This window comes from Equus przewalskii, chromosome 1 (genome assembly GCF_037783145.1).
Source record: "Equus przewalskii isolate Varuska chromosome 1, EquPr2, whole genome shotgun sequence".
Classification (NCBI taxonomy): Eukaryota; Metazoa; Chordata; class Mammalia; order Perissodactyla; family Equidae; genus Equus; species Equus przewalskii.
In genome coordinates this window covers 109,639,594-109,663,951 of record NC_091831.1, presented here as the reverse complement: position 1 = coordinate 109,663,951, position 24,358 = coordinate 109,639,594, and the positions used below count along the sequence as shown (strand labels likewise).

The 24,358-nt window shown below is 35.6% G+C and overlaps 1 long non-coding RNA gene across 1 annotated transcript; it reads right to left on the bottom strand.

Annotated features, from left to right (window-relative positions):
• Nucleotides 1-1,074: 1,074 nt before the first annotated feature.
• On the bottom strand, nucleotides 1,075-19,713 carry LOC103562082 (uncharacterized). The gene is made up of 5 exons (XR_547618.2): nucleotides 19,494-19,713; nucleotides 19,062-19,372; nucleotides 10,326-10,399; nucleotides 8,528-8,614; nucleotides 1,075-1,657 (listed from the first exon to the last, which is right to left on the bottom strand). It is a non-coding gene; the product is annotated as an uncharacterized lncRNA (long non-coding RNA).
• Between the last annotated feature and the right edge of the window lie 4,645 nt (nucleotides 19,714-24,358).

Genomic DNA, 24,358 nt, shown 5'->3' with positions numbered 1-24,358 from the left:
AGTTACCCAACATATGAATGACAGCAGTATTCCTAAGTGGATACCTCCAAAATCCAAAGGTATCTACCAAGCACTGTACCTCATTTTTAATGATATGGTATGATTACCACTGCACCATTACTGGGTGCAGTAATTTATTCTTTATCTTTCAAGCCTATCCTAGCATACACTAAACTATCAGTTCTCAAGAAGTTGCCTATGGATTCTTGGGGATCCTTGAGATTCTTTTAGAGTGTCCTGAGGTGAAAATAATTACTTAATATTACTATGAAGGTATTTGCCTCTTTAACTGTTTGACAGTTATACTAATGAGGCAGAGTGACAGTGGGTAAAACTGCTGATGCCTTAGCATGAATCAATACTGTGAGATCAAAATTTAGCAGTACAATGTATTTTTCAACACTATGCATTTGTAGGGAAAAAAAATCCAAACTCACTTTAGAATGCTGTTTTTAAAGCAGTAAAGATTATTAATTTTATTAAATTTTAATACTTCCTTGCATATATTTTCAATACTTGGTGTGAAGAAGTTGGAAATATACATGAAGAACTTCTGCTACATTTTGAAGTATGGTTGTCTAGTGGGAAATCACTTGTGTGATTATTTAAATTACAAACTAACTGCTACTCTTTCATAGAACAATATTTTAAACTGAGTTGTAAGTAAACTATAGTTATTTAGACAAGTTTTCATAGTTCTCCAATATTTTTCCGCAAAACGATGAAGGGAGCAAGTACCTTTAAAGAAAACAATATATAGTATTTATTTCTAATCACATACTGTGAGCTTTCAAGCAAAAGTTAGGATACTGGAAAGCTTGTTACTATTTAAAGACTATTCTGATGAATATGAGATTATATTTCTACGAAGAATATCTGAAAAGGCTGGTACAATATTTATCTTTTCCAAAATACCTATCTGGGTGAGCTAGAAGTTATTCATGTACCTCAATCAAAACAACATAATGCATCACATTGAACGTAGAAGCAGATATGAGAACCTATATGTGTACTACAAAGGGAGACATTAAGAGGTTTTAAAAAGTAAAACAAATATCAATCTTCAAACTAAAGTTTTTAAAACATATAGCCACTTTATAAAAAATATTTATTTTAACATATGATGTTTACTATTTTTAAACAAATGAAAACACAGCTTTTTATTTTCTCAATTTTAATTTACCATATGGTAAATATTAATGGATGTAACCCACATGAACAAAGTTCTTTTGGATACTCAACAATTTTAAGAGTGTATAAATGCTTCCTCATATGAAGAAGTTTGAGAACCACTATTCCTGACTATTGGAACCATAGAAATTTCAATAAGGTGGTTTCCTACTTCTCTGTTACATATGCATCTTGCTAGGCATTCTCATAACCTACACGAGGCAAGCATAGAGGGATATTTTCCAGGGAATTGAGCTCCATGATATCAAAGGGGATTATAGAATTCAAGAATAGCAGTGGCAAAAGTTGACCTTGAGAGGGAAATTGAATTTAATTACTGTAAAAAGCACTGCCATTTGCTGTACTTTTTATAATTAATAATTCGTTCTGGAAATCACCTTCTATAAGTAGTTGTAAACATTCCTCTCTTTCTAAGGTTGCAAAATACTCCTTTGTGTGGATGTGCCAAGTCCATTTAACCAGTTCCCTGTAAAGAAAATAAGAAAAGAAAATTCAAGGGCAGCTACACTTATAGTTTTAGCTATGATAGATTAACTCATATTGCACTAATCTAATCTTCTTGACAAAACAACTATAAAAGCTGACTAAGATATATAAAATGATTTAAACATTGAGAAATACACAATAAATGAATAATTGATGGTCTGTGATCTTTGGGAGAAAGCAAGCACACAAGGTTATGTCTGAATTCACCCTGGACTGTTCCTTATGGGAATTTTTCAGAGGGCAAGCGAACAGGAGCCAAGTAGAAATCACAGTCATATTAGAAGATACATAGAAGAAAGTAGTCAGAGTTCTTGACCACCTGAACAGCTTGAAGTTGAGAGAGAACATTCAAGAGGGGAAGAAACTACAGAGAAGTGAGCTGAAAACCACAGAGCAGAATGGAGGAGGAAAGACATTTGAAAATCTGTTCTTCCATCAAACCAATGAAAACACTGGCAAAAAATTATCAAAAACAAAAGTTTCAGGACATTGTAAATAACTGAAAGCTTGCAATATTCCAAAGAGTGTTTATTTAAGAAAAACAACTGAATGCTAAGAAAACAGTAAGTGTTTGGACATTTGCATTTGCCCTTCTTCTATCCCTCACTCATCAGCTTCTCAGTAGCCTTAAAAATAAAGAGCCATGCAATGGATTGTATTTGTAGTAAACAAATCCAGCAGGCAAGCAGTCACTGGAAGGGGCAGAATGTGACTGGAGCAATCCACAAGCCCTGACCCAGAGAGCTGTCACTATTTTGCCTTGTGCGAAAGCTTCCTCAAAAGCTCCATACTCAAATTTGTCTTTATTTGACATGATCTCTCTTCATATAGACAACATTTTCTCTGAATCCAATTGTCAAAAGAAAGACAAAATCAAAGATATCGTTTCATATTGTTGCTGCCTGAGGTAGTGATACAAGTTGGGGCAAACAAGAGGCTGAACAAAAACTTAAAAAGAAAAACTTGGCAATGAGATGTCTCTAGATGCCATTGAAAAGCTGTGACATAATTGTGGGACTTTAGAGGGCCACATTTTGTGAAAGGCAGTGTGCATGGCCAGGGCTATGCACAGTCTCATCTCAAGAAAGACCTGCAAAGACCTTAAGCTCTCACTTCTAGATGACTTTGAGGCTCTGTGCAGGCAAGAATTGAAAACTAAGGCAAGTTTGTGAGCTGGCTGTCTGAGTCTTGACGGTGTACACCAACACACCACAAATCCCCTTAACAAAGACTGGGAGAGTTACTGTCTCAAGGCATCCAAGGAAGTCTCCATCTAATCATTATCTGGTCACTAAGCTAATAATACAGAGAGCTCAGGGTTGCACAAAAGAAAGGACACAGATTTTAAAGCATCTATTGAGGAAAGTCACTTAACAAAAAGCAATAACAGCAAAGTCTGGGGGTGGAATCTGATTTCAACGGTTGCCTGATTATATGATATAAAATATTCAGTTTTTAACAAAAGGTAACAAGACGTGCAAATAAATAGGAAAGTACAGCCCATACATAGGAAAACATGTGGTCAATAGAAACTGTCCCTGAGAAATCCCAGACATTGGACTTAATAGACAAAGATTTTAAACCAGCTATGTTTGGAGAAATTAAAAAAAAAATGTCTAAAAAGCAAAAGGAGACTATGAGGAGGATGTCACATCCAATGGAGAATATCAATAAATAGATAAATATTTTAAAAGAATAGAAGTTCTGGATCTAATAAGTACAAATAGTAAAATAAAAAATTCACTAAAGTACTCAACTGCAGACTTGAGCTGGCAGGAGAAAGAATCAGTCAACTTGAAGATAGGTCAGCTGAGATTATCCAGTCTTAGGAGCAGAAAGATAAAGATGCAATAAGGATAAACAACTAGACATAAGATCAACAAGGAAATAGAAGATGAAAATTTCCATAACCAACCAATCCTAACATGTATCTGTAGAACACTCCACCCAACAACACAAAAATACACATTCTTCTGAAGTGCATAGAGATGTTGATAGCCTATAAGTTAGGTCACAAAACAAATCTCAATAATTGAAAAGGATTGATTTATACAAAATATGTTTTTCTACCACAGTGTAATTAAATTAGAAATCAATAACAGAGGGATATTTGAGGAATTCACAAATATGTAAAAATTAAATAGCATGCTCAAAACCGCCCCCCCAAAATGGGTGAAAGAATAACTCACAGGGAAACTAAGACGTATTTTGAGATCAATAAAAATGAAAATAGAACATGCCAAAATTTCTAGGCTACAGATAAAGCATTGCCTATAGGGAATTTTAGATTTGTAAATGCCTATATTATATCGCAAATCAATAATTTAAAGTTCAACATTATAAAACAAGATAAAAGAAGAGCAAGTTAATTCAAAGTAAACACAAGGAAGAAAATAATAAAGATTGAAGCAGAAAAAAATGAAATAGACAACAGACAAACATTAGAGAAAGTAAAAGTTCATTCTTTGAAAATATCAACCAAATTTATGAACATTTAGCCTGAATGAACAATAAACAGAGAGAGATTTAAATTAATAAAATCAAGAATGGAAGACTGAACAGCATGACTGACCTTACAGAAATACGAGGGATTATAAGGTATGGCACCAGCATATGGACAAATGGAATCAAACTGAGTCCTGAAGTAAACCCATACATATGGTCATTTTACTTCTGACAAGAGTTCAAAGACCATTCAATGGGGAAGGGATAGCCTCTTCAACAAACGGTGCTGGGGCAATTGGATATCCACATGCAAAAGACTGAAATTGGACACATACCTCTTACCATAAACAAAAATTAACTCAAAATTTATCAATGACCTAGATGCAAAAGCTAAAACTATAAAACTCTAAGAAGATAACACAGGTAAATTTTCAAGACCTTAGATTTGGCAATGGATTCTTAGATATAACAACAAACACATGACAACAAAAGCCAGATAATTAAAATTAGACCATGAAAATTAAACTTTTTGTACAACAAAGGACACAATTGAAGAGAGTGAAAAAGACAACCCCTATAACAGAAGAAAATATTTGCAAATTGCATCTCATAAAGGTTTAGTATCCAGGATATGTAAAGAACTTTTATAACTCAACAAGACAAGCAACCCAATTTAAAAATTGGTAAAGAATTTGGGCAGATAATTCCCAAAAATATATCTATAAAAATGGTCAATAAGTACACAGCAAGATGTTCAGCATAATTTCTGATTAGGAAAATTCAATCTAAAACCATAGTGATATCACTTCACACTCACTAAGATGGTGACAATCGAGAAAATGGAAAGTAACAAGTGTTGGTGATGATGTGGAGAAATTTGATACTGCAGGTGCAAGTGCTAAATGGTACAGCCACTGTGGAAAACAGTTTGACATTTTCTCCAGTGTTAAACACAGAATTACCCTATTACCCAGAAATCCCACTCCTAGGTATATTCCCAAAGTAATGACAACAGGTACCTAAATACTTGCATACAAATTTTCATGGCAGCACTATTCACAATAGGCAAAAGGTGGAAGCAATCACAATGGCAATTAACAAGTGAATATTTAAACAAGTTATGGTACATCCATACATAGACTATTATTAAGCCATAAAATGGAATGAAGTACTGTTACATTCTACTGTGTAAATGAACATCAAAAACACAATGCTAAGTCAAAGAAGTGAGACAGGAAAAGTTGCATATTTGATGATCCCATTGATATGAAATATCTGTAATAGGTAAACCAATACAAACAGAAAACAGATAGGTGGTTGCTAGAGAAGGAATGAGGAGTAACTGCTTAATGAGTATGGGGTTTATTTTACGGTAATTAAACATATTGAAACTACACAGAGGTAGTAGTGGCACAACGTTTTGACTGTAGTAAATGCCACTGAACTATCTGCTTTGAAATAGGTAATTTTATATCATATGCATTTTTATATCAATGAATTATTTTTAAAATTTCATACAGCATAGCAGGAAGAAGAAAGAGAATAATACACAGATGAGACAAATAGAAAACAGAGTAAGCTGGCTGATTTAAAGCAAACTCTAATTATATATTATATTATATTAATTATTTATTAATATAATAATTAATTATATTATATATAAATGGTCTAAATGCCCCAAGTAAAAGGAAGAGAATATCAGATTGGATACAAAAGCAAGACTCAACCATGTACTGCCAACAAGACACAAAAAAGTTAAATGTAACACTATTCAAAAGAAAGCTGTAGTGATTATCTTAATATCGAGCAAGGTAGATTTCAGAGCATATATCATGGTCATGAAAAGGTCATTTCATAATGATAAAGGAAGGAGTCAATTCATCAGGAGAACATAACACATCCCAAACACTTAACAGAGTTTCAAAATATATGAAGCAAAAACTAATAAATTTGCACGGAGAAATAGACAAATTCAAAATTATCATCAGATATTTCCATATCCTTCTCTCAAAAATGATAGAACGTGTAAACAGAAAATCAGTAAGCATTCAGAAGACTTGGACAATGCCTTCAGCCAAGTTGACCTAGTTGGCATTTATGAACAAGCCCACCCAAAAACCAGAAAAATACATATTTTTAAGTGAACGGGGAAAATTTACCAAGAAAGCCCATATTTGAAGGCAGAAAACCAACAGCAAATCTAAAAAGATTCAAGTCATAAAAAGTATATTCTCTGACCACAATGAAATTAAATTAGAAATCAATGGCAACGACATGTCTGGACAATCTCCAAATAATTATAAACTAATAAATATATTTCTATAAATCCTATGGGTCATAGAAGTAACCAAAGGAGAATTGGAGTATATTTTAGCTAAATGAAAACAAAAACCTACCCTTAATAATTGTGGCATGCTGCTAAATCAGTACTAAGGGGTTATTATAGCGCTAATGACCTATATTAGCAAAAGGCTCAATTCGAAGATTTCAGGTTCCATCTGAAGAGTCTAGTAAAAGAAAGGCAAATTAAACTCAAGGTAAGCAAAGGAAAGGAAAACAGTAAAGATCAGAGTAGAATTCTATGAAATACAAAATTGAAAAAAAATCAGAAAAACAATGAAATATAAAAGCTCACCTTTAAGAAGTCGAATAAAATTGAAAATACTCTAGGCAGCCTGATCAGGAATAACAAAGAGAAGTTACAGATTGCCAACACCAGGACTGAGAGTGTGACATAACTATGGATTCAAAAGCTGTTCAAAGATAATAAAAACAGGCAAGCCTCAAAGCCCTGAGCAAACGATAACCTGGCACTAGTGAAAAGCCACTTTCACCTCAGTCTATTGATCAATTTTTAGGTCCAAGGAGAAGCAAAGAAACAAGACTTGGGTTCTTCATATCACGGCACAAAATTACTGTTGTGAGATAAAAATAAATCAGTAGCAATTTTCAATGCAAAAACAGAGTGCTCACAAGCATAATTTATAGTCTTTAATGCATATTTGAAGAGAGGTTGAAAGTGAATGATTTAAGTAGCTGCAAAACCAAATCAAGCATAAGGAAAGTAGAATAAAAAGTAATGAGGATAAAAGCAGAAGGCATTGGAACATTTAACAAACATAGGAATTCAACACACTCACACACACTCACGGGTATGTATATTTAAAAAGTTAAGAAAGTCAAAAGGTGGTTCAATGAAAAGATAGAAAAATTGATAAACAAAGACACAAATTATCATTGCCAGGAATAAAACAGAGAAAGTCATTACCCTTGCTCCTAACATGCAAAAATTAAAATAATATATTATAAAATGTTTGTGAAAATAAATATGACCTTTTGAATGAAATAGACAAATTTCTGAAAAATACAACTCACCAAAGCTGACAGAAGAAAGAGAATTTTGAATAAGCCAATATATATTAAAGAAAGTAATACTTAATAAATTACACATTAATAAATTAATATATTAATTTACTATATAACACATAAATACACATGTGCGTATATTTATAATATAGAAAATATAAACAAGAAATATATAACATACACATTAAAATTATAATATGTAATATAATATATTAATTAATATATAATTGTATATTAAGAAGCTAATACCTTAAAAATTGTATAGATAAATTAATAAATAATTTGAATAAATTAACCAATTCATTTCTATAAATTAAATATTAATTAATATATTAAATAAAATAATACTTTATTTAAGACTTTGCCACAAGGAAGCTTTCAGATCCAGGTGGCTTTATTAATGAAATATATCAAATATTTCCAAAAGAGACATCCTCAAGCTTTCATGAAGTTTTTATGGAAAACAGGAAAGCCTTCTCAGGTCTTTTAATGATGTCATATAATATGATACCAAATGAAGACAAAAATCATTACCGAAAAGAAAATTATACACTAATTGCTTTCATGTATACACAATTTAAAAAAGACCTAAATGTCATTAGCAAATAGAATCAGTAATAAAGGTATAATGCACAATGACCAAGTGTTATTAAGTCTGGGAATGAAATATTGTTGTAACATTCAAAAATCAATTGACAAATTCACCACATAAATAGGAAACATGGAGAAAAATCATATGATTAAGTGAAGAAAAATCATTTTCCCAAACTCAACAACCATACAAGATAAAAATACTTAACAAATTACAAATAAAATGGAATATGATTAATTTGGGTTTAAAAATCTACAAAAATCATACAGCAAAGATCACACTTGATGGATTGTTCAAAGCTTTCGTTCCAAACCAATAATGAGACATGGGCGTCTAACACCACTGCTTCTATTGAATATTTTATGGATAGCCTAGAAAATACAATAAGGTATGAAAAAGAAATAAAAGGTCTAATGATGAGAAAAGAAGAAATAAAACTTGCCTTACTTGCAGATGGCATGATGGGTTTGTAACAAAACTGAAAAAAACTTTTTCAAGGCCATTGGAGCCAAAACACAATTGTACTTCAACACACTAGTGACAAACAAATGGAAAACAGATATTTTTAAATGATACTATTAAAAATGGTATTAAAACACATCAAATACTGTACCTAGGAATAAATCTAGTGATTTATATATGAGACCTCTACTTGGAAAACTAGAGAGTGATGCTAAAAGAACTCTCAAATAATTAGAGGGGTTTCCATGTTCATTAATGAAAGTCTCAGTATTGTAAAGATTTCAGTTTCTTCCCAAGTAATCTATAGATTTCACATAATTATAATCAATCCCAGCAAAATTGCATGGGTAGATTTTGACAAACTGTTTCTAGAACTTCATGGGAATGGAAAAGGATTAGAAGAGCCAAAGGAAATCTTGAAAAACACCACATGAGTGGGTTTATAATATCAGCTATCATGATCTGTTATAAAACTATAGTAATTAGGATAGTGTGAGTGTGGCACAAGAATAGACAAACTAACAAAAGAATAGAATAAAGTTCAGAAACAGACCCAAACATAGACAATCACCTGACTTATGACAGAGAAGACACTGTAGTTCACTGGGGAAGAGTATTCTCAGCAATAAATGTTGCTGAGTCATTCTGGATATCCACACAGAAAAAAATGCAGTTTAATCTCTAGCTCACACTATACTCAAAAACCTGTGTAGAGGGATTGTAAACCTCATTGTGAATGTACCCCACAAAGCATCTTAAAGAAAACATCTCTGTGGTCTTATGTTTAGCAAAGACTTGTTTAATAGGACACAAAATGGAATAATTATAATAGGAAAAGGATATGTAGATCTTATTAAGATCAAGAACGTCAGTTTACCAAGAGACTCCGTTAAGCAGTGAAAGTAAGATCTATAGATTGATAGAAATTATTTGCAATACATAATTTCTGACAGATGATTTATATCCAGAATATGTAAATAAATATTATACTACAAATAATAAGAAAAGAGGAAGGCAATCCAGTTAAAAATCATTAATAGAATTAAAGAGTGCTGAAAAACAAAGTTTCAAAATGGTCAATATATGTGTGAAAAATGCTATACTCCATTAGTTATCAAGGAAATTTATATTAAAACCACAAAATACATTTACCAGAATTGCTGTAATGAAAAGCAGGGGGAAAGACCCAAGTGTTGGCAGGGATTTAGAGCAACTGGAATTCTTATATACTGTTTAGAGGAATGTAAATTGACATAGTAATTTTGGAAAAGTATTTAGCAATATTCTCTAAAATTGAACAAGTGCATAATACAGAAATCTTATCCTTATTTGTATAGCCAACACAAATGCATGAATACATTCACAAAAAGACATGCAAAACTGTTCATAGCAGCACTATTTGTAATGGTACAAAACTTGAAACTACACACAGGTCCATTAACAGTTGAATGGATAAATGGGAACTCCAATGTATTGAGATAGTGGAATACTATATAGCTGTGAGAATAAGGGAACAGTAACTGTTCACGCACTATAAGAATGAAATTCATAAAGTTAATATTCATCAAAGGAAGCAAAACAAACAAGATTATATTGTATATGATAAAAATTTATATTAAGGGAAGCTTGCAGGTGCTGTTAACTTTTATGGAACGGCACATTTATGATACATACACTTTTGTATGTCTATTTTACTTGCATAAAAAGTTCAGTAAGCAAATAAAGTGATCCTGAGGAAATCTCAAGGGATATCACCAATTAGAAGATGGTGGCACCACATTACCAACGTCATTCTGTCCCTCTCCTGTTCTCTCCTCTCTTCTCAGCTTGTCTCCTCTTCTCGCCTCTTCTCTTTTCCTGAAATTAGAATGTTCAGAGCAGATGATTTAATTTTGCCTTAAAAGTAACTAAGTGTTATTTTTCCTGAAAGTCGTGCTGTTTAGCATTAAAATAGTACTTAATATGGGGCTGGCCCCGTGGCCGAGTGGTTAAGTTCGCGCGCTCCGCTGCAGGCGGCCCACTGTCTCGTTAGTTCGAATCCTGGGCGCGGACATGGCACTGCTCATCAGACCACGCGGAGGCAGCGTCCCACATGCCACAACTAGAAGAACCCACAACGAAGAATACACAACTGTGTACCGGGGGGCTTTGGGGAGAAAAAGGAAAAAATAAAATCTTTAAAAAAAAAAAAATATTAATATATGGATTTGTCATTGGGATAAGGAGAAGCTTCTGCACAAGAAGCAGACATAAACAAAGTGACTTCAGAAAACAAAGATTGGTTATTAATTTACTCCAGTTAATTACTCCAAGAGAGCTGCTATTAGCTCTCTGTGATAATTGGCCTACGTTCTAGGGAATTATGGGAGCCGTATAGTCCTGCTTTTAGATCTTTTTACAAATTCTAGCTGTGTAAATTGTCATGCAAGATTTCTTCAGTCGAGTAGACAGGAAATAGCCCTGAGTTTCTTCTTGAACTTATCTCCAAAAGTAGTGCAGATGTATTGAAATGTGGGCCCCACCTGGTGGTAACATGGGAAAACCACAAGTGTGGATCTGGGAGCAGGGATTACTTAAGTGTATGGACCTGATGCCACTTCCTTAGAGACTGGGGTAACATTACATCCCTGAGAAAAGTGTGTGTGTCTGTGTATCTTTGTCTACCACCTCAGTCTCAAGATATGCATATCTGTGTCCTTTGTTATTTTTTCCTCCTGACCTTAGCAGTGTCTGTTTTGTGCTTGGGGTGGGTCTTAAGTACTCGTTGTTTTCAGTATGACTTCTTTATAGAAAATTCCCGAATTAACCTTCCTCCTGTGAATCAGGTGTAGGACTGCATGTGTACATGAGAGGCACACATACAGAGCAATACCTTTTTTTCCTTCTTTTTCCTTTCATTAGGCCCCGCCTTAGTCCATAAATTAGTTCCTCATTATCATATAGATGTGTTGATTGATGATCCTTGTCTTTGTAATATGCTACAGCTACAATCCCACTCAGTCAACAGTTAAGTTATTCTTCCTAAGACACCCCTCTTATCCACAAATTCTCCCTAATTTTCAGTGAAAATTTAGCCCATTGTAAATATTTTCTCTTTGTCAGGTACTGGGCTCATTGTTTTAGATTCATTGACTCTAGTCTTAACAATTCATCAAAAACTGTGTGCTCAATTTGCAGAGGGAAAATGAGGTTTAGAATAATTAGCCACTTGTAGAACCACATAGAGGATAAGTGATAGAACTAGGATTCAAAGAACCAAGTCAGGCTTAGTAACAATCTCGGGTTCTATGAACTGCACAAGAGTAACTTCTTCTCTGCAGGGTAAATTCACACTCTGTTAACTTAGCATCCAAGGAGTTCCACGACATAGCTCCCACCTACCTTTCAAGCCTGAACTTGTACTATCTCCAGTGGAAACAATTTGCTCCACTCTCTCTAGTCTCTTACCACTTCTATATATACAATATGCATTCTCATCTGTGTTCCTCCTTACATTTTCTGCTGCACCTGGAATCACACTACCTGTATTTCAATATATTCCCTTAGACTCATGCCAGGACCTCAGGATTATACTGGTAGGGAAAAGAGAGACATTTAAGGGTTGGGAAATAGAGACCAATCTGGGGATTGAATGCATTGGAATCAGGTTCAGATCTGCACGCCAACCTATCCACTTAGTCTTGCACACTGTAAGGCTCTCAGCCTGTTTGGTCTTCTCTAGCTTTTAGGAGGACTATGGGTCAACACTTATACACAAAGAGGAACCTACTACTATCTATGGCATGGGAAAGGAGCAGGTGTCTTCAAATAATAACAAACCCAGAGTCAGACCTGAGGCATGACCATGGTTCCTAATGGTCTGACTGGGTTAGAGTGGGATACAAGCTATTGGAAGGCAAGACCACAATCCCAGGGGGCCAATAATGACTTCACAGATTTAAGGGTCCTTGTGTATTCAAGAAGACTGGGTAAGCTGACTTTCAAATCAGAACCTCAGGTAAGGGTGGTGGGAAGGATAAAAGATGCCGTATATTAATATTTGTGTGCACCCCATCTCCCTTCCTCTCAGGTTCCACTAGAAAGCAGACAAAGGACAACAAGTGTGATTATAGACCACATTGCTGGTTGACTTGAACTCATAGATACATATCAGTCAGTGTTGGTTCACTGAGCCAGCCAGTGTCTGTGAACTAGAAGATCCAGGTAAAGGCAGCATCTAATATCAACCTTCCTGTCAGTCCATATTACTTACCAATCTTTCAAACACAAATGAAGATTAAGCTCATATGTGAAATATCTTCTTACATGACATCTCAGAGACTTCTCTACCAGCTCTACATATCTAAGGCACGGCAAATGATTGGGTTTTGGCACATATAAATGCCTCCCAGTATAGATATTTATTCTCCAACTTAAACTGTTGGTTAATTTTGTGCATTTCTATGGCTTGAGGTTCAAACCTAAATAAGATCCTAGTCATGTGTTAAAGATCTCACAGACTAGTGTGAAGGTCAGACACAGAAACACATGATGAAAAAATAATGTGATGTGGATTTTTGCAGATCAATATCCAGGTTATGGGAAATCAAAGAAGATACCTTTTGCTGTTTGGGGTGTAGGGATGTTTCTGTTACTCAGAAAGAGCTCACCACCTGATGCACACAGAAGCCATCATCATGGGACCAGCTTTTGAGAAAAGAAAAGGATTTTGGTGAGGTGGACCAACAAAGAGACAGGAGGCAAGGCTCTGAAATCTGTCTTCCAAGTCCAGGGCTTGGGGCAAAATTTAAGAGATTATGAGGGACAGACTTGTATGTGGAAGCACTTCCTGGGCAGGTATTGATTGGAGAAATTTAAGCATGGATGGTAAGCTGTGGAAGGGTTTTTAACACTGGATCTTCCTAGAAAATGGGCTCTTTGCTTCTAATAAGAGTCCAGCTTTGAGTTCCAGTTGTGTCCTGGCCCTTTGTTTCCATGGGGAGGAGAATCTTTGCTTCCCGGTGTTAGCTCAGGTCAAGACATTCCCCTTTGTGCACGTTCCTACTACACGAATTGCATTTTTTTCAGTTTGCCCCTGAAAAACAACTTTAACTTTCTGTTGACAAAGTGAGGTCAGTTTGAACTGGTCCTAGAGAGCCTGTGCATACAAATCCCCCATTTTGTTTATTCCTCATTCTTGAGGGAAATGGGGTGATGACCCCACTAACTACTTCCTGCTGCTAAGAGGCATAGGTTGTTCCATCTCAGTGAACCAGTTTCTTGTTCCTGATGATAGGTGGGTCTAGTGAAATTCATTTGAGAAGGTGGTGATGCAGGTGGACTCCCAATGTTAGACTATACAGTGTGAGCAAGTAACTAGGTACTTAATAAGAAATACTTTTACAGAAACAGAAAGAAACACAAAGTTAATGGTTGGATCACATTATAAAACAATTCCTGAGCCCAGGCCACAGCCATCAAGAAAATTTCTAGATTTCAGGATCAAAGAATCTCTAGAAGTTTGAAATGTCTCTTATGATGTCGTCACATGTTCAGGTATCCGTCTAAGTGGCTCACATAGCAATGGGCATGACTATTCTGTAAATATGGGCTATCATGGTAACGACACTTAAGTTTATATCAACTTAGCCATATTTAGTCTGCAGAGCTTCAGGAAAAAGGGTAGTTTCAGTTCTCAATGATCCAAAATGAAAGAGATGGAAAAATTGAAAGTGTTACCTTCGAGATTTGTAGCTGAATATTTCAGGAGACGAGAAGAATTCAGGATCCAGTCCAGTTTACAGGTGGAAAAAAAACCCCTCAAAAACAATTAATAGAACTAGAAACTTATATCCACAAATGTGTATTATAGTTTCTATTGAAACAAACTTTTTCTCTCTAAAATCACCCTCATTTTTACCAAGGATAGTCAAATCAAGACTAATTGATTTGCAAAATAGGTCACTTCAAAAAACGTGGCCCAATTATTTACATAAGTACTGCAAGAATAGTGGTTGGTCGTATAGGCTCTTTTAAATCTGCTTTGCTGGAACTTTTTATAAGGAATCTCAGACTGAACTTTAAAGACCTCTCATGGCCAGGAAAGCCAAGCCAAGGACTTGTCACCAGCCTCTGTCTGCAATACCTATACATTTGAGTGAATTCCTCTCTTCTCGAGGTTCCTCAAATATCCTGAGGTTCTTGTACCTGGCAGGAAGTGACCTTCTTTACTCATCTGGTAAGGTTCCAAGGAATCTTGTAAGCAAGGTACGAGGCCAAATTCCAAGTGGGTTTATTTGTTCCTTAAAGCTGTTTGGTTATACTTGAGTCTATGCAGGTTTCTCTCAAATAAGACATTCCAGTCAAAACCTGGTAATATAACCAATTTTTCCAATTGTGCTCTGTTATAAGGAGAATAGGTTCTTATTGAAACTATGCAATTAACTATATTGCCACAAAAACAAGCATACTCATTCATCAAGAGTTTTCAAATTAGGCAGGGATCATTTAGGGAGAAAAAGATAAAGATTTCAATTCGACTTACAAATGCATAATATACCAAATTGCTGTAAGTCATATTTAGCTTAAAAGAAAAGAGAAGTTTCCTTCAATCTGGAAAAACAAAACAAATTCAACAATATTTTAAACAAAAAATCATATAAATTATAATCATCCTCATCAGTTCATTCAGTCCCATGTAATCAATTCTTGATTTTGATCTTCTGTTAGCAGTTTCATGAAGCCATAATTTTCTCTGTTAGAGTTCTGTAATTTACACATCTCCATATCCAAGAGACTAAAAATAGCAATTGACAAAGAAATTTGGTTATTTCTGTGACACATAACAATTTAAAGTAACTAGAATTATGACTGATAACCAGGGTGGATGATCACAATTTTAGAAATGCTACAAAATTTTTAAAACACTTAGATTAATAACACTGACCAACATAATATAACTCAAGAAGGTTTATCATCATTTATTTGACAATGATTCCCATGTAATTTAGCATAAAAAATAAGCATAATTAGTTTAGTATTTTGCTGTTCATAGAAAGAGAGAACAAATTCTCTGAGATGTCTCAGGGACCCACTGGAAATTTTCAAAGTTACTTTCAGGTCAAAAGAAAGACCTTATTTAGAATGTTAATTTGGGGGAATTTGTCAAAAATATCCAAAGATTTTAAAACACTTGGTCAAACAGGAAACAATGCTTACTTATCTATTTAACCAAAGTGCCAATAGAAGGTGGTAAAGGCAAACATACAGAGATAAACTGTTACAAAAACCTTAGTTCTCTTAAAAGAGAGAATTCATCCTCTCGAATATAGGAAATTATTTTGACAAAACACTGAATTTCTATCTTTTAGAGAGACTTACTGAAAGGGAGAGAGACATTTTATAATCTCTGTATCAAGAGCAGACTGAAAATGTAGGAAAATTATTCTTTCAAGAGAAAGAAATCAAAATTTAATTTTTCTACCAGCTTACTTTTGATATTAAAATTTGGGCATTTAATTGAATTCATTTTAGTCTTAGCTAACTTGCCCATGCACAAAACTCTTTCCTCAGGATTCCTCTTCCACAAATGTTCTATAACTTTTTTTTACATTTAGAATTTGGCCTATGCTTTTGTCTTCCTTCCTAGAACTTTAGGACAAATTTATCTTTCTTAACAAAACAAAGATAGATATCTCTATTCCTTGAATCTTCTTTACTTGAAACATACATCTTACTTTCTTTAATTATTTTATATTGACATCCTGTGGATTGACAGATTCACAAATACCATCTAGAAACATTCTTTGTTGTAGAAAATTTCTGTGTGACAGAAAACATGTTTGTTAATAAAACCCATGTATTTCTCCAGTTTCTCTGTAATGTGAAGCCAAATGTAGATAAATCTATGTTTAGTAATTCATATATAATACTATATTTTATGTGGAAATGACCTATAAATTATCAATAAATCTTATCATTTAACTTAATTTAGCAGAACTCTAAGGTTTCATGTTACAAAAAACATTTTGAAGAAGTTATTTTAAATACATACACCATAACACATAATTATTATTAAAAAGTTTACCCTAAACTTTTTTTTTCACATTTATTTATCTCTCTTGTTCCCGATAATTATGTAGGTTGCCTGGAAGACTTACTGAGACATTAGGTAGAATTAACTGTCATTCTAAGTTATTATTTTTGCTAACAAGTTTTGTAAAAGAGATAGCATGAGCTTATTTTACCAGTAAACTGAGATAGAATACAGACTGCATGTCTTCATCACACCCAATGTTGACAATTCACGTTCGTTTTTCAATCAAACAAACATAAATAAGTTTCCATTTACCAAAGATTATTTTATATCATGTTACCTTGAAAAACATTTGGATTAGCTTCTCTTTCAGTTAAATAAATTCTTACTTTAAGCTAATTGCATAGAGTTCTTTTATAAATTATAACATCCTGACGTAAAAAAAAGTATCACATATGTATCATATATAGACACACATACACAGAGATTCCACAGTTTTTGTTTTAAACTTACTGCCATGAATCGGTACAATAATACAACCTCACTAGTTATGACTTCAAAAAATTTTTAAAGCTTTTTCTACTAAGATTTAAGGAGAAGACATTTAAGGTGATTGATTTTGGGTGAGGGATTTGTATAGGCAGTTTTTCCTTCCTTTTTTCCCTTTTTTTATATCTTTAACTCTTAGGAATTGGTGATGGGATAGATAACAGTTCCCAGAGAAGTTACAGGCTTTTTAAGATAAAGGACATGGACAGAATCTGAACTGCTTCTGAAGTTGCTTTTCCAGTCTTGCAAGGATTTCTAAGATAAAGACAGTTGCTCTTAATTCCTCAGAATTTGAGTTGTAACTTGAATGGCATTATAGGTTGATCTACCTGTCCAACTACATCATCCCTAATTTGCTTCTTTCTCTCTGGCTGTTTGGTTTTATTTTAACTTAGGGAATAAGGCCAAAAATAATCCTATCAGGCTCTGAATATCAGCTTCCAATTTGGCCAAATTTCTGACCATATGTGGCTAAATCCTTTCAAATACCTTTCCAGGTCTTATCAGGGACAAACAGTAACTATACTTGGCAATATTGAACAACTCCATTAATCATTAGCATAGAAGTTTACCAGAAAATCTCTGAGTCTCTTTAACTCTTCTGTTAGCTGTAAGCAGCTCATATTGAACCCTCCTTAGAAGGTAGGTTATGGGGGTGTCTGGAAAGCCATGACCTAATAGCCTTTTTCTTTTAGATACCTTTTATAACATTCTTAAATACCTTTTAGCAACAAAACTTCCAATAAGGCTATTTCAGATTTTGAAGTCTTTGCTTTTAAGTGCACTTTTTAAATGATCTTATCTAATTGGAACATTCCTTCTCATGGCCAATGCAATTCTCTTGGGGCTGACACCAGTGTAATAGGACCCGTAGCCACAAACGGAGTGCAACACATGTTTCTATCTGACCATATCTGACTACAAAATAAAATATTCTTGCATTTTGGCCAATCATATTTTGGTACTCTCAACCTGATGATTATCAAGTTGAGCCCTCCGAACAAGAAATAGGTTAGTATGATTTTACTGCTCTTTGTAATTATTTACAGCTTTATGTTCTGAGCAATTGTTCCAGAAGGTGGTATACCCAACTCTTTAAAGAATAAAGATTTCTTTGTTCCATGGTTTGGAAGCTCAAAAAGATCCCAAAGTGGCCACGTAATTTTAAATTATCCCAGGTTATCTTCCCAGTCATTTATAGTTATCCCCATTTTAGGGTTTTTTTTTCCAAGGTGGCCACAACAAACAACGTCTTCATAGGGGATAGTGTTTAGGATCTGATAGTGTGGGCTTATGGAAACAACTCCCCCAAGACCAACCAAGGTGCCAGCTTTCTCCCTTACATGTTTTTGAACCCACAAAGTTCAGACAAGTAAGCCTCTGATAAGCTGCTCCTGCTGACTTCACTGTGAACAATGAAAACCCAATAAGATATGTTCTTCTAAAGGGGGTCCTTATGAGGCTGTTGCACATCACAGACAGACCACCCAACACCTCCATAAAATCCCCAGTCACCTGGGAACGTCCCAGAAGCCTAGAGGGAACAGTGTCTCTTTTCTTCATAGTCAGAAGAACTTCATAAGGTTAACTTCTAAAGGGAGTTTGCTATGGTCACTGAAAAACTCTGTCCCCAAACAGCTAATTCAATTATACAAACATTAAAACATAATACAATCATTCATAAAAGATAGATCAGAATGCTAGCCAGATTTCCAGGAATAACTCAGAACCAGATCGCCAGGAGTAACTCAGAAGCAAATCACCGGGATTATTCAAAACCTGGAGTAACTTCACAAATGAAGGTTTTATACTGTCTCAAATTAACTTGGGTGGTCAGGCAAAAGTTTCAGGCCTCAGCCTGCCAAGACTCCCCATAATACAAGTCAGACTTGTATTTCCAGGGGTTCAAACCAGAAATATGAAGTAAGGGATAGTTGCTTTCTTAAAGTTACTCACCCCGAACCCAGAGAAGTCTTGGTCCAGAAGCTGTTTCTTCTTTCAAAAGTAGAAAAATAGTACTCATAGGCCTATAGTACCAATGAGGGAAACAGGAATCTGTTCAGCCAAGCCTCTAGGTGGTCACTTACTGTCAGTGAAGAGACTGCACAGTCTGCTGGGGGCTCAAGAGCTTCAGGCTGGTGGTCACGGGACCGAGTCCCTTCCTGGTCACCAGAAATTTTTACTGCGCAAGTGCTCATCACCTGGTATGCACAGAAGCTGACACCATGGCACAAGCTTTCGAGAAAAGACTTTATTGTGAAGTTGACCTGCAAGGAGACAGTAGGCAAGGCACTCACATCTGTCTTCATGATCCAGGGCTTGGAGAAAATCTTAACATGAGAGGGGGAGCAGGCTGGTGTATGGAAGCACTGGCAGGGCAAGTTTTACCTGGAGGGCTTTAAACTTTGATGGTAAGATGTGGAAAGGATTTTAACACAGGATCTTCCTAGGAAAGAGACCTCTTTATTCTGAAGAGAGTCTAGCTTTCAAGTTCTGGTTCTGCCCCAGTCCTTTGATTCCATCAAGGGGAGAATCTGTGGTTCTAGGTGTTATTTCTGGTCAAAATTTTCTCTTCTGTGCATGCTCTGGCTAAATGACTTGCATTTTTTGGCTTGGCCCTGCAAAACAACTTTAACCTTCTGTTGATGAGATCATCAGTTTGATCTGGTCAGTTTGAACCAGTCCTAGAGGACGCATGGTTACATTTACTCAGAATGATTGTCCAAGTCACCAAAAATAGAATTACTGGGTCAAAGAATATCCTTATCACTTTCCGAAAGGATTGCAAAAACCTTGACAACGTTTAAAACCAGAGGAGGCACTTCTAGCGTCTGGCTCTCCTCTCCTCCCTGGGCACATGGAGGATTACAGTCTCCACTTCTTTGCACTTAGATGAGGTCACAGAACTAGTTATTAGTGGACAGTGATCTGAAGGCTTACTTTGGTTTTTAGTCATAAAATAAAAAGAAATAAAGAAATAATTAGATTTGAAAATACAAAACGTAGAAAAAAAGAGCAAATGATATGAAAACATATCTAAATAAATGGTATGAATGTAAACACACATTCAATATATTTAAACAACAAAGAACACCATTTTTCCCTTCAGAAGTAGGCATAGGTTAAAATAAGAGAATTTGAGAGATGAAAGAGGCAGTGCCAGGCCCCAGCTGCAGTGGCAACACTCTGTCCCAACACCAGCCAGAGGCAAGACAGCTGACTGAGCAGAAGGAGGAAGCAGAAGGAACTGCAGGGCATTGTGGGAACCGTAGTCCACAAAGCTGCAATGCAGGGCTTGAGCAGGCCTCTTTTGTAGGAGTTGGTGCTGTTGTGTGCCAGGAGTAGAAGGAAAGGGTTGGCAGGGTGGAGATGAGATTGGGAGAGCTGGGCCCGTGTGTGCGCCTGTGCCAAGAAGAACACACTGTGCATGGTCCACCATCCCTTTGAAATTCCCTATCTGCCTGTTCTCAGCACACTCACCCACTTGAAACCAATCCTGGGTCTTGAAAAAGCAGTGGGTTGCTGATGTTCAGTGGATTCTCAAAGTCTAAGGTGAAGACAAACTAAAAGGCCAAGTTCAAAACAACTTGATAAGAGCTTTACTGTCCGCAGGAGGTGAGATTTTCCCTGACCAGATACATTAGTATTGAGCTCCTAGAGGCCAGGGTGTATCCTACTGATGGGTATCCCAGAAAAGCCTTTTCTAGCAACTTCCACTCCCTGAGCCTCCTTGCACCTCAGGCCATGTCCTCAGGAGTCCCCAGCCCTCTGTAGAGCCTCAGTGGGCATCTGGCAGTGGGCAGAGCCTGCTAGGACCCTCCTGCCAGTGCCATTTGCCCAAACCTCAGCAGACCAGCAGTTAATGTGAAAGACTGAGATCACCAGAGCTGTGACTCTTTATTTCGCAGAGTAAACGCTTATCATTTGCCAGGTGAAGAGAGAGTGATTTTGGTCCTCAGAGTAAATTTCCCCCTAAAGTAGTGTCTCTGCACTCACATTCCCTGGGCTAAGCAAAAATTCAGATTCTAGAGAGTGGGAGAGGAGGAAGCATCCTAATCAGCAAGAATAGATTCTGAAAGAAAACGCCTCTGACCTGAGACATCTTTCAAAAACTTCAAGGGAGAACCTCAAGAGTTTGAAAAGAGAGACGACTTTGAATCTCCTGGGTTTGCATTCTTCCAGGACTTTCTCGCTCAGAAAGAGGGTGGCTTGGGAGGAGTTATCAGAACCACACAGAGGATGACAGAGGGAGACAGTAGAGAGAGCTTAAGCCAAAAGGTTGAGTCCAGAGGCGACAGTAACAGAAAACGCTGGGGTGGGAAAGGATCAACAGATCTTTTCGCGTGGGTAAGTGAGAAAATAATGGCTCAGGTAAGGAGGCTAATGGTCTCATGGAGTAAAATGTTCACTTCCTTACTGAATCATGGAATGCCTGATGTGGGCTAGTCTGCTCACTGTGGCTTCTTTCTTCCCTACTTGCTCTGTCTTCCCTACACTTTCTCAAGAGAAGGAGACCCTGACTCAGTTTCAGGTGAGTTTTTTTTCTCTCCTGAAATGCTATTTAATTAGTCAGAGTTAGAGCTGTGCTTTGCTGTTTTTTAGAAAAGAGAAACTAGGTTACCATTTATTGATCACCTAATGCCTATCAAGTTCTTTTAGACACTCTAGCAATTCCTATATTTATGTCTCTGAGGAACTGCAAAAATAGATCATAATTTATTATTATTTAAAAACAAACAAACAATAGCCATCCACGACTGTTTGAAGGGCCTGGAGAGCAACAAAGGCATCCAGAACTTGAGTACCCAGGATCCTGGGGAGAAAAAAAACAATAGGGCACTAAATTACATATTCCCCACCACGTTTTCCCCTTCGTAAATTTGTCGATTTTCAGCACTTGGCATTGAGGCTGTCTCAAGACCAGCTAGTGTGTCAGAACTTGATGGGCCAAGACCTCAGAGAAAACGTGCCACAGACGAGGGAGCTCTGCATTCTGTGTAAGTTTTGCTGTCATGTCAAATCCTAAGCTATGGAAGGGTGAGAAGCTGAGAAATTCGATGAGCAGATATTAAGAAGATAAGTTTTATCTTATATCTTTTATCACCTAAACAGAAGCTTCATTTGTTGCCTGGTGCTAGGGAGAAGAAATTTGAGTTCCACGTTCAGCAGTGAAGGGGAGGTTTTGGTAAATATACTGCAACTTGGGTTGAAAACAATGAAAGTCTATTTCATAGGAACAAAGACACTCCAAAAATAAGCCAGTCTTTAAACAGCCTGGAACTCAAACTCATAACTACTTATTCTTGATTGAATGAGGTTGTCCTTCTCCTGGTATATATGTCTGAAAGAAAAGCAGAAAATCCTATCTTGAGGAAAATAATATTCCCTAGATCCTCCACAAAGTTGTATAAACAATGACAAACACTTAAGAAATTATAAAGTGCAGGATACAGGGCCAAATGACTAAATCTAATTAAATGGACAATAGGAACAGAGTAAATGATTATCTAGAAATTAGAATTGTCAGACATGGTCTTTAAAGTAATTGTAATTAACATATTCAAAACAGAGGACACAGTGAAGAGCTTTAACAGAGAACTGTGTATCAAGTGGAAATTCTTGCAAAGAAAATATTACTAAAATTAATAATTCAGATGAGTATAACAGTAGGTTGGACAGGGAAGGAAAGTATTAATGAAGTGGTAAACATGTCAGTAAAATACCCAGATGGAAGCTCAAAGAGAAAAAAAGATGACAAATACAGAAAGGAAACCCAGAGGCCCATGGGGCATGGTGGAAAGCCCTAACATATGTATAACTATAATTCTAGAAAGAGAGAAAAGAGATAGCGAAATACACATAACAAAATAATACTGCCGACAAATTTTCTATAATAGAAATATATTGAGTCATGTATTCAAGAAACTCTGAATCCCACGCAGGTTGAAAAACAAAACAAAATAAAGCAAAATCCTAAAAAACACTAAATAGCATTAAAGTAAAACTGCTGAAAATCAACAAAAGAATGAGTGGAATTCAGTGGAAAAATGAGGATGATCATCTCAGTTAATAATGCTGTGTAAATTGGACAACCATATGTTATAACAAAAAATCTTTATGCCCATGTCACACCATATGCAAAAGTTCACTTGCAATGGATATAAGACCTAAAACTGAAAGGTAAAAACAATGAGATTTCTACAAGTAAACACTGAAAAATGACTTTAGAGCAAGAAGATTTCTTAAGTAGGACACAAAACCACCAACATTTGGGGCCAGCCTGGTGGCATAGTGGTTAAGTTCGCATGCTCTGCTTTAGCAGCCAGGGGTTCATGTATTCAGATTGCAGGTGTGGACTTACACACCCTTCATCAAGCCACAGTGTGGCGGCATCCCACTTAGTAATTAGAGGAAGATTGGCACAGATGTTAACCACAGGGACAATCTTATTCACCAAAAAAGCAAACCTAAACAAAGCAAAAAACCACCAACTATGAAAAATAAATATAAATTTGATTTTATCAAAATTAAGAATTTTTATTTAGCAAGGTGCAATATTAAGAGTATGAAAAAGACAAGACACATACAGGGAGAAGATATTTACCATAAAATTGATTCAACAAATTTCTCATATTTAAATCATATCAAGAACTTTTACAACTAATTATGAAAAATATTAATAATCCAATATGACATAAGGTAAAGACAAAATGAGTAAAATAATTGAAGAGATACTACACTATCCATTCACACTAATGGCTAAAATCCATATATTACTGGTGGAAGGGTAAATGAAGACATCACTTTGGTAACAGGTACATAGTACCAACTACATATACCAACTACATGTAAACACTATAGTAGGTAGCACCCAATAGATGATAGATGGCTAGTTAGATATATAGATAAGTATACAGACAGAGAAATAGACAGATAGATGATAGATAACTGCCCAAGAATTTTTGAGTATTTATCTATGAGTAGAAAGTGCTTATGCTTACCAAAAGAAATGTATGATGAGATTTACAGCAGCATTATTAATAATAACTCCAACTGAAAACAACACAAATTTGCACTAATTATGGATAAATAGGATCTATATCTATTAAAAATATAAAATATAACACAATAGGAAGTGTTTTTTTTTTGTTTGTTTTGAGGAAGATTAACCCTGAGCTAACATCTGCTGCCAATTCTCCTCTTTTTGCTGAGGATTGGCCCTGAGCTAACATCCATGTCCATCTTCCTCTATT